This window comes from Schistocerca cancellata, chromosome 1, assembly GCF_023864275.1.
Source record: "Schistocerca cancellata isolate TAMUIC-IGC-003103 chromosome 1, iqSchCanc2.1, whole genome shotgun sequence".
Lineage (NCBI taxonomy): Eukaryota > Metazoa > Arthropoda > Insecta > Orthoptera > Acrididae > Schistocerca > Schistocerca cancellata.
The window spans coordinates 399,170,364-399,182,201 of record NC_064626.1 but is presented as its reverse complement, the minus strand read 5'-3'; the positions used below and the strand labels follow the sequence as shown (position 1 = coordinate 399,182,201).

The 11,838-nt window shown below is 43.7% G+C and overlaps 1 pseudogene; it reads right to left on the bottom strand.

Annotated features, from left to right (window-relative positions):
* Window positions 1-10,851: 10,851 nt before the first annotated feature.
* On the bottom strand, window positions 10,852-10,969 carry LOC126105486 (5S ribosomal RNA; annotated as a pseudogene).
* Window positions 10,970-11,838: the final 869 nt, after the last annotated feature.

Sequence of the window (11,838 nt, the reverse complement as noted above, 5' to 3'; positions counted from 1 at the left end):
CGAAGAGTGACTACTTTCCGGCGACTAAATCACACTCGATCATCTGGGTCAAAGGTTGGACGATCGCGTACCTCTATGGGGATGCTGCCAAGTCGCGACCTTTGCCAGCTATCGTCAGGCAGTCCTCCTCGACCCCCACGCTGTTGGGATGTGCCAGGTGCAGTCGGTGTGCACATTTGACAGCTGATAATGAACCTCACGCTTCTCTCACCGCTCCATATATAATGCACATACACTCCTGGAAATTGAAATAAGAACACCGTGAATTCATTGTCCCAGGAAGGGGAAACTTTATTGACACATTCCTGGGGTCAGATACATCACATGATCACACTGACAGAACCACAGGCACATAGACACAGGCAACAGAGCATGCACAATGTCGGCACTAGTACAGTGTATATCCACCTTTCGCAGCAATGCAGGCTGCTATTCTCCCATGGAGACGATCGTAGAGATGCTGGATGTAGTCCTGTGGAATGGCTTGCCATGCCATTTCCACCTGGCGCCTCAGTTGGACCAGCGTTTGTGCTGGACGTGCAGACTATTTATTCTCAACGATACAAAAGAGTTACATGTTTACTGCCTGTTACTGTCCTTCGAAGTAGGAACTTAAATAGTGGCAACTATTTATTCACAACCATACAAATAAGTTACATGTTTGAACCTGTTACTGTCGTTCTAAGTAGTCACCAGCGTTGTGTAGAACCTGTTTCCACCGATGTGGAAGGCGTAGTATGCCGTTAGCAGAGCCTGTTCTGTTGATGGTGTGAATAGAGCGGTCTACTGCCTGTCGAATCTCTGGAACAGTTCTGAAGCAAACGCCACGAAGCCGTTCCTTCATCTTCGGAATCAAATCAAAGTCACAAGGAATTAAGTCCGGGGAGTATGGTGGATGGTACAGTACTTCCCAGTCACATCAACCGAACAGAGCAGCCACAGTTTGCGCTGTATGCGCCAGCTCATTGTCGTAGACGAGGATCACCGTAACTTCAGACCGCTCCATTCGCACCATCAACAGAACAGGCTCTGCTAACGGTATACTACGCCTTCCACATCGCTGGCAACGGGTTCTACACAACGCTGGTGACTACTTTGACGGACAGTAACAGGTGCACACATGTAACTCTTTTGTATCGATTGTGAATTGATAGTTGCCACTATTTATGTTACAACCCTAGTAAGTACATAGGACTGAAATCAATTGAAAATACAAGGAAGCTGAAGCGAAATGGATCCAGGAAAAAATTCCAATTGCCACATTGAGGACCAGGTGTGAGTTACTCACAATCATGGAAACAAAAAACAGTTCTCAAATACAAACAGTTTTACATAATAAAAGAACCCTACCTTCAGTGCAACCTGTACAGCCAAACTCACTCACAGTACAGTGGATATACAAATAGTTAATACACTTAGGCACAAGAATATTGAGTCCCTGAAATAGAAAGTTCTACAAATACAAATACAATAGGTTAGATATGATAGGCAGGTGCCTGAAAGAAAGAGATTTTTAAAAAAGTAGAGAAACACACGCATTCACTGCTACTCCAAGTAGACAATATCACTGGTGACACTATTAGGCAAAAAATAAAAAACCTGCATCAGCACTAGGCCGTAAAAATCCAGAAAAAAATTATTTTACTACTCACAACACTGAATCACAAGGGAGCGTTATTTGCATTGAAAGGGGTGGGGAGTGACTGTAGCGTCAATGCTGCACCGACCAGCAGGTATGCAATATAGTCGTCAGCACGCCACTCTCGCCTCGCGGTAATCCGTCCATTGGCGTACATGAAACAGGTTAATGCCGCTGTCAGTGTTGCTTTAGCAATGTCTATTCAACTTAGCCTTAGTCTGTTACTACTACAGTAGACATTACGATGTTATATACGACATAATAAACACATAGCTAATAACAAAAGAATATATGGATATCCTCTAAGTTAAATTTAGTTACTAAGTGAATGGTACAAAAAAATAATAGCAATCATTAAGCAGGAGTAGTAAGTAACTTTTAAATGAAAAACTTTTGAATAGCACAACCTATGTACACTAGACACTGGTAATCACTCAAACCATATCACTGTGTGGGCAAGAAGAAATGTAATACACATAATCTAGATTAAATAGGTAGAAAGTAAAAAGAAAAAAAAAATGATATTGCCTGTGATGGGAACACATCTTAGTTAAATCTCACTCCATTAGAGTGTCCTCATAAAACCTCATAATAATCAGAAAATAATGTCTGTACTTAAGAACAATAGCAGCTGACATGTGTACGGTTCACACATTAATCTTGCTCACTATGGTATGGTTTAATGTTTTCCACATGGTATTTGCCCCTGTGCCATGAGGTATGCTGTTGATTACACCCTTACAATATGTTATATACTCTTTCCACTTGCTGTGTTTCCAGTTTCGCATCTGGTCATCCGATACATTGTGCCTTGAATTCTGATATCTGTAGCCTCCACCGTCGCCTCTGTGACCACCATTAGATTAGATTAGATTAGATTATTTTTTCATTCCATAGGTCTGTGCTGAGGAGATCTTCGTGAATGTGGAACATGTCAATTTTTTTAAGCTGAAATAACAATACTAACAGTATGAATATATACAATACATCATTTGTTTCTACACTCCTGGAAATTGAAATAAGAACACCGTGAATTCATTGTCCCAGGAAGGGGAAACTTTATTGACACATTCCTGAGGTCAGATACATCACATGATCACACTGACAGAACCACAGGCACATAGACACAGGCAACAGAGCATGCACAATGTCGGCACTAGTACAGTGTATATCCACCTTTCGCAGCAGTGCAGGCTGCTATTCTCCCATGGAGACGATCGTAGAGATGCTGGATGTAGTCCTGTGGAACGGCTTGCCATGCCATTTCCACCTGGCGCCTCAGTTGGACCAGCGTTCGTGCTGGACGTGCAGACCGCGTGAGACGACGCTTCATCCAGTCCCAAACATGCTCAATGGGGGACAGATCCGGAGATCTTGCTGGCCAGGGTAGTTGACTTACACCTTCTAGAGCACGTTGGGTGTCACGGGATACATGCGGAAGTGCATTGTCCTGTTGGAACAGCAAGTTCCCTTGCCGGTCTAGGAATGGTAGAACGATGGGTTCGATGACGGTATGGATGTACCGTGCACTATTCAGTGTCCCCTCGACGATCACCAGTGGTGTACGGCCAGTGTAGGAGATCGCTCCCCACACCATGATGCCGGGTGTTGGCCCTGTGTGCCTCGGTCGTATGCAGTCCTGATTGTGGCGCTCACCTGCACGGCGCCAAACACGCATACGACCATCATTGGCACCAAGGCAGAAGCGACTCTCATCGCTGAAGACGACACGTCTCCATTCGTCTCTCCATTCACGCCTGTCGCGACACCACTGGAGGCGGGCTGCACGATGTTGGGGCGTGAGCGGAAGACGGCCTAACGGTGTGCGGGACCGTAGCCCAGCTTCATGGAGACGGTTGCGAATGGTCCTCGCCGATACCCCAGGAGCAACAGTCTCCCTAATTTGCTGGGAAGTGGCGGTGCGGTCCCCTACGGCACTGCGTAGGATCCTACGGTCTTGGCGTGCATCCGTGCGTCGCTGCGGTCCGGTCCCAGGTCGACGGGCACGTGCACCTTCCGCCGACCACTGGCGACAACATCGATGTACTGTGGAGACCTCACGCCCCACGTGTTGAGCAATTCGGCGGTACGTCCACCCGGCCTCCCGCATGCCCACTATACGCCCTCGCTCAAAGTCCGTCAACTGCACATACGGTTCACATCCACGCTATCGCGGCATGCTACCAGCGTTAAAGACTGCGATGGAGCTCCGTATGCCACGGCAAACTGGCTGACACTGACGGCGGCGGTGCACAAATGCTGCGCAGCTAGCGCCATTCGACGGCCAACACCGCGGTTCCTGGTGTGACCGCTGTGCCGTGCGTGTGATCATTGCTTGTACAGCCCTCTCGCAGTGTCCGGAGCAAGTATGGTGGATCTGACACACCGGTGTCAATGTGTTCTTTTTTCCATTTCCAAGAGTGTATTTAAAAATTCGTCAATGGAGTAGAAGGAGTTGGCCACTAGTAAGTCTTTCAGGCTCCTTTTAAACTGATTTTTATCTGTAACTAAATTTTTTATGTTTGCTGGCAAATTATTGAAGATGAGTGTTCCTGAGTTGTGGACCCCTTTTTTACCTAAAGTAAGTGCTTTTAAGTGCTTGTGTAGACCATTTTTGTTCATGGTATTGTATGTATGAACTGAGCTGTTTGTTGGAAAAAGAGATATATTATTTAGAACAAATTTCATTAAGGAGTAAATATACTGAGAGGCAGTAGTTAGTATACGCAGTTCTTTGAAGAGGTTTCTACAGGACGTCTGTGATTTTACTCCACAAATCATACGTATTGCACACTTTTTCACTTTGAAAACTTTTGTTTGACTTTAAGAGCTACCCCAAAATATTATACCATATGACATTATGGAATAAAAGTAGGCAAAGTATGCAAACTTGTTCATTTTTATGTCGCCTATGTCAGCTAACACTCGAATAGCAAATACAGATTTGTTAAGGTGTTTCTGCAGTTCTGTGGTGTGCTCCTCCGAACTAAATTTATTATCAAGTTGTAATCCCAGGAATTTAAGACTTCTTCATACTTTAAGCATATGCAGGGTGGAAACCTCTTACAGGTTCTGAATTGCATATAGTGAGTCTTTTCGAAGTTTAATGTCAGTGAGTTGGCTTTAAACCATTTATTAATATCCATGAAAATATCATTAGCAGATGCTTCTAGAAATACACTCGACATACTATTTATTGCAATACTTGTGTCATCTTCAAACAAAACAAACTCTGCTTCTGGCAGTGTAACTGATGAGAGATCATTAACGTACACAAGAAAAAGCAACGGCCCAAAGATGGATCCTTGTGGGAGACCACATGTAATTTCTTCCCATTCTGATGATGACTGATGACTTAATTCACTAGTCCTTGCACTGACACCCTTTGTTCCCTGTTAGCGAGGTATGACTTCAACCATTTTGCAGCACTGCCTGTGACGCCATAGAATACTAATTTATTTAAAAGGATGTTGTGGTTCACACAATCAAATGCCTCTGACAAATCACAGAAAATACTTGCTGCTTGTAATTTGTTATTTAATGAATTAAGTACATTTTCACTGTAGGTGTAAATAGCGTTCTCGATATCAGAACCATTCAAAAATCCAAACTGTGTTCTTGAAAATATGTTATTTGTGGTCAGATGGTTGAGAAGCTGCCTGTACATTAATTTTTCTAAAATTTTTGAGAATGCTGGCCAAAGTGAAATCGCTCTGTAGTTTGTTGGTATCTCTTTATCCCTATTCTTGAATAGAGGCTTAACATCTGCATATTTTAGCCATTCAGGAAATGTCCCAGTTATAATTGACTGGTTACACAAGCAACTTAGAATTGTATTAACAGAATCTTCCGTCGGTTCTTGGTAGAACAACATTATAATAATAAATGAAAGGCACCAGTTTGCTTTTGTTCTACAATATTATTTTTATAGCTAACCGATTTTCGGCTTACAAGGCCATCTTCAGGCATTTACTGAGTATTATCACCAAAGAAGTTAAATGTTAGCAGACAACATTGGAAGAGAAGTAACACATCTAGAGCAAAGTAGAAACATACAGTGAGTAACATCTTTGCAATGAAATAGTAAAAACTGAACAGTACATAAATAACAATGGAGTTGACAGGAAAACCTTTAGCACAAAATAAGAATAGCATGCCTACATAACAGTTTCTATTGATAAACAAAACTATTGAAATAAGATAAAATTAGTACTAGGCAAGGCTGCATCAAGAGGTATGAAACATGGAGAGTGATACACAACCAATTAAAAAAGAAGAGACAGTTGTCAATGTAAATATAGAATACACGAGGAACTTAAGCCATATCAATACGATAAACAGAAATTAATAAATGCAGGAAAATTGAGGTGTTTGAGGGAACCTACAGTTTGAGAGTGTGGTGGTACTACATTTTAACATTAACATTGTAATCAAAGCAGTGGCTGCATACCAGTTTACATCAAATAAATGAGCAAAGCAAAATATGAACAGTATTTGATGAGACAACTACAAGGGGAGTTAAACATGGACAGTAATACAAGTACAAGTTAAAAGCAAACCCTTAACTATTGAAACTACAGCATATGTGGAATACAAAGACAACTGCAACAAATAAAACAACTTAATGTCTACAGGAAAATGGGAATATGTAGGAAGAGAGAGTGTGGGAAGTAATGAACAACAAAGGTGATTATATGAAGTTTAGGAGAGGGGAAGTGTTGAGTTGTGTCTGGTCATTTAGGATGAGATTTGGACTGTGAGCAAGATGTTTGTTAATTTCCAGGGCTTCCAGCAGGTTGAGTTTATGGCCTTTGTTTGCTAAGTGAAGTACATGGGACACTGGCTTGCACAGGAAACAAAAACGGAAAATTATACCCCTCCTCTATGCCCCACCTGCTTCCCCATCCTCTGTCTGCAAGAAATGGTGTACTCTACCATTTCTAGGTCAGGTATCACAGACTATAGCCAAAGCACTGAAATCCTGCAAGTATAGGGTTTCCTACTATGTCAGGAACACTACAGCCCAGTGTGTTTTTAATAGCAAAGATAAGATCCAGTTATTAGCCAACAGTGGGGTATACAAAATCACCTGTTCTGATTGTGACAAAAATTTTACATTGGTCAGTCAGGCAGAGACATATCAACTAGGCTGGCTGAACATGAACGCAGCTGGAGGTTGCAGAATTCAGACTCTGCATTTGCTGAGCATGTACTGAGTGAGGGTCACAACTACCAGCCGATGGCAGGGTGTGGGTATGGCGAATGCCCGGTAAACGTCATCTGCCAGCGTGTGTAGCGCCAACAGTAAAATTCGGAGGTGGTGGTGTTATTGTGTGGTCATGTTCTTCATGGAGGAGCTTTTAGCCCTGGTTTTGCATGGCACTATTATAGCACAGGCTTACATTGAAGTTTTAAGCACCTTCTAGCTTCCCACTGTTGAAGAGCAATTCAAGGATGGCGACTGCATCTTACAGTACTATCGAGCACCTGTTCACAATGCACGGCCTGTGCCGGAATGGTTACACGACAATAAAATCCTTGTAATTGACTGGCCTGCTCAGAATGCTGACCTTTACCCTATAGAACACCTTTGGCATGTTTTGGAACGCCGACTTAATGCTAGGCATCACCGACCGACATCGATACCTCTCCTCAGTGCAGCACTCCGTGAAGAATGGGCTGCCATCCCCAAGAAACGTTCGAACACCTGATTGAATGTATGCCTGCGATCGTGGGAGCTGTCATCAAAGCTAAGGGTGGGCCAACACCATACTGAATTCCACCATTACCGATGGCGGGCGCTACGCACTTGTAAGGCATTTTCAGCAAAGTGTCCGGATACTTTTGATCACATTGTGTACATGCAAAGTTTCGCAAAGGAGAGAAAGCTGCGGCGGACCACATTGAATCAGTCATAAGATCGGTGACTCTCGAAGAAAACAACATTAAGGCGAAGTCCTTGTGACGATAATGGAATAGTGGAAACATTTGCTGCTGGTTAACTTTAGGGTATCTAGCATTTTGTTTCTTAAGACCCAACAGGTCATCTGGTGCTGAATGGCAGACCTAAGTTCTGTCCAATGGAAAAGGAGACTTCGCTTTTGCGACGTTGTATGTTTGCCGAGATATGGCGCGGTCGTATCTGCAGTTGCACAAGTGCAGTTAACGGCTATGCAGCAAGTTCCTCATTTCCGGACAGTTGTTTTCGCAGGTCATTGCATAACGGATTCCTCCCGATAAGCAGAGGGCTATATTCAGTTTATTCGCGCAGGAAGGAAGCTTGCTCCATAAAATTATCGCAGGACGACAGAGGTGAACGGAGAGCACTGTCTCGGGGAGGGGGGGGGGGGGGCGCAAGGTTCCGAAGGAGTCAGTGTTAAGATGGTGGACGTGTAAACAACGAGAACATTCTGGGCAGGCGCACGTTGTCACCACCATGCCACGGTTTCTGGTGTGGAGAAACTGTTACAGAGGTATCACTACACTTTACTGTTGAACTTCCGATAAGCAAAGGACTGTGCATCACGTCATCCACAAAGAGCTTCGATATGGCATATTTTGTGCACGTTGGATGCCCAAGCATCTTTCAGAGAATACGAAGACGCATCTCTTTGGATACGCGATGCAAGGAATGGATTTCATTGTTCACATTGTAGCAGTGACACAACGTGGTGTGAAAACTTAGACCCTGCCTCCAGACTGATAGGGGTGGTACGGCGGCGTCACGGCTCTCCTTGTCCACAAAAAGCCCACTCTGTCCCAAGGCCAAAAGAGTGATAAGTCACTTTTTTCGATCAAGAAGGACCTCTTCTCAGCGAATGGGTTCTACGGGGCTCAATATTAACGCTGATGATTACTACAATACGTTGCTGAGGCTCAAACAGGTCATTAAGAACAAGCAGAGAGTCCAGTTCTCGAATGAGATAGTGCTTCTCCAGGATAACGCTAGGCTACATGTATCTTCTTGACTCTCGACCGGCTTCAGAAATTTGGATTGGAGGTCATGCAACATCCTCCCTACCACCCCAATACTCTCCCAAGTGATTCATGTGCCTTCAGCACCTTAAAAAAATCTCTGAAAGATGAGTGGTTCACCTGTCGTAAGGAAGTTCAGGACACCGTGAAAAACTTGGTCCTTCAGCAAACCAGGATATTCTACACTGATGCTATCCACTTCCGTTCTAGGCGCAGGAATCGGTGTGTCAGTGCCAGTGGTATTTATGTGTGGTTGTACTGATACAGATCAACTGTAAGTACGACATTGTCTTTAACCTTTCTTTACATATAATTGTAGTCTCCTTGTACAAATGAAATTTTGTGGTGGTGTGGGGACGGGGAAGGACGAGGGAGAGGAGAATACATCCACTGCTCTTACGTCATATACGTCGCGATATCTTAAACAGCGTCCGAAAATTAATCGTTGGTAGCTGGCTGATAATGCTAAGACAGTGGAACGCCAGAAGAAAGAACCCCTCGTGTCGCCCCCTGGAATTCCATCGGCTGCGGCCGTGTCCAGGGGAATGGAATGCTTCGGTGGATAGGACGACATTGTCAGCATTCCGAAGGGCGAGGACGGGATGCGGAGGGTTGCTGCCTAATTGAAGCGGAACTGGAGAGCCAGGCGTGCTCGACCGGCGACGGGTCGATAGCTTTTGCTCTGCCAGTTATAGTAAGCTGCCCCATCACGTGTAATCAGCGACGAAGCGCTGTTCGATCAACCGAGTCGGGCTGCAGCAGTTCGCCTGATGTACGCCACTGATGACTCTTTGCGTTAGTGGCATTTGCCCACAGACCACAGTACACGACAGAAGAGAGCAGTGTATTGAAACGAAACATTTTTCACCCAAATGGTTATCCATCATATTATTTTTATCTCGATAAATTTACGGTGTGGCTGAACCGTCTCATCAACAGTGATTGCTCTCTCACCACAACTTAACGCTTGTCTGAACGGTACAACAAATATATTAGTTCTCAAGAGAGAAAAGCTGTTTCTTTCTCATTCTGTCACATAATCACCTTCTCGAAATCATTTTCTGTTACAAGAACCCGACTCTAGAGAGATGTCCCTCACAATATGGGCCAACTACTCGTACCTGCAGTTCTTAAAGCAGAAATAATGTCCCCCTCTTCAAGTTTTTTATTCTTCTTCGATTTCACGTCAGATGTTTATTATTATTAACAGTAGCAGTTCGTAGTATTATTAATGCAGATATATTTAGTTTCTTCTCAGTGGCAGATGTACATAAATTTGACATGAATCATTTTTTCATAACTGCTAGTTACTACTGTTTTATACTGTCGTTATTGAATTAAATTAAATGGTAATTTTGAAATGGGTGATTGGACCGTTTCGTACACAAAGGCTTTTCCTGTGAGCATTATCTGATGATGGCGCTCCATGTTACCTGTATGTTTTCGTAACATGCCTCTGGAACAAACAGGAGCTTTTATGACTATCTACGAACTCATTCTGGAAAGTAATGTCCTCCAATTTTCTACGTGAAAACTAGTAAGACTTTTTGAACGAAACAAACGTTATTAACATTCTACATCTTTATTCTTCAAGCCTGCATATTTATTTCTCAACACAGTCGCCCCAGAGACGAACACATTTCTCCCAACGAGAGACCAGTTTGTTGATACCATCACTGTAGAATGTCTGACTTTGTTGATGGAGACACAAACTCACCTCTGCTTTTACCACTTCATCGTTATCAAAGTTAAATCTTCGAGGGTGTACTTTAAATTCTGGAAATAGATGAAAATCGGATAGGACCTAGGCGGGACTGTATGGAGAATGATAGATGACAGTGAATCCAAGGCGTCGGATTGTTGTCGTAGTGCTCATGTGTGTTTTGGAATTGTCATGCTGAAGGAGAGCGTGCTCCATATGCGGCTGTGGTCTTTGGGTTCGAAACTCGATTACAGCACCTTGTTTCTCACGCATCGACAAAGTTACATTACGCATCGTCATGAATCCTCTAGCGCCAGGGGGCTGCAAATGTGTAGCACTCTGTCGTCAGGCCACGAGTGGCCTACCGGGACCATCCGACCGCCATGTCATCCTCAGTGGAGGATGCGGATAGGAGGGGCGTGGGGTCAGCACACCGCTCTCCTGGTTGTTATGATGGTATTCGTGACTGAAGCCGCTACTATTCGGTCGAGTAGCTCCTCAATTAGCATCACGAGGCTGAGTGTACCCCGAAAAATGGCAACAGCGCATGGCGGCTTGGATGGTCACCCATCCAAGTGCCGACCACGTCCGACAGTGCTTAACTTCGGTGATCTCACGGGAACCGGTGTATCCTCTGCGGCAAGGCCGTTGCCGCAAATGTGTAGACGCGAGCAATAAAAACGCAGAGGCAATAATGTTAGTTTTATTTAAAATTCGCTAACAGGCTTCACATAAAAATCTCGGAGGCATTACTTTTAAGCAAGTCCTGTTAGTATGAATACATTTTTGCGTCTTTACCCATGATGTGTATGACACCAAGTATTCATGATTGTGTCATTAGGTTTAGTTTGAACCTTTCACGGATAACTGTAACCCGCATCAGAACGTGGTACTTCTGCAAACTTGAGGTCATGATGAAAGAAAGCAGAGAGGTTTGTCTCCATCCTTAGGGATCGCCGACTACAGATTTCGTGTTCATACCGTTTCGTTGAGAGGCTTCTAAGTGCCTCTTTCCTGACCCTCACCACCTTTGGTTTTGTGTTCATATCGTTATGTTTAGAGGCTTCTAAGTGCCTCTTAAATTAATTATTTTCTCAATAAAATGTTTTTATAAACGTTCAAATGGGACTTACTTTTTACAATAATTTTACAACTAGCATTGCGCAAACATACCTTCAGTAGTCTTCCGTTTCTCAAAAAAATAATTCAATAATATTAGTTTTTCTTAAATAATAGTTAGCTGATGTCTCTGTACATCCGTTTATAATCTCTTGTAAATCATAGCTAGTGGCTGGCAGGCACACCGCTCCTCTCAACCTCTCGCTTCACACCTGCTACCGACTCGCTTCAGTTCTCGCTTACTACTGACATCTTACGAACGCTTAAGTGCGGTCTCTCCTGCCAACAATGCTTTCTGGTGCAGACAATCCCTGATACCATTACAAAATGTACCAATGCGCGGTCTTTCCCGCTCTTTTCTTAAAATATATCCGTACGCGGTTTCCTCCGCCCTTTTAAAAAT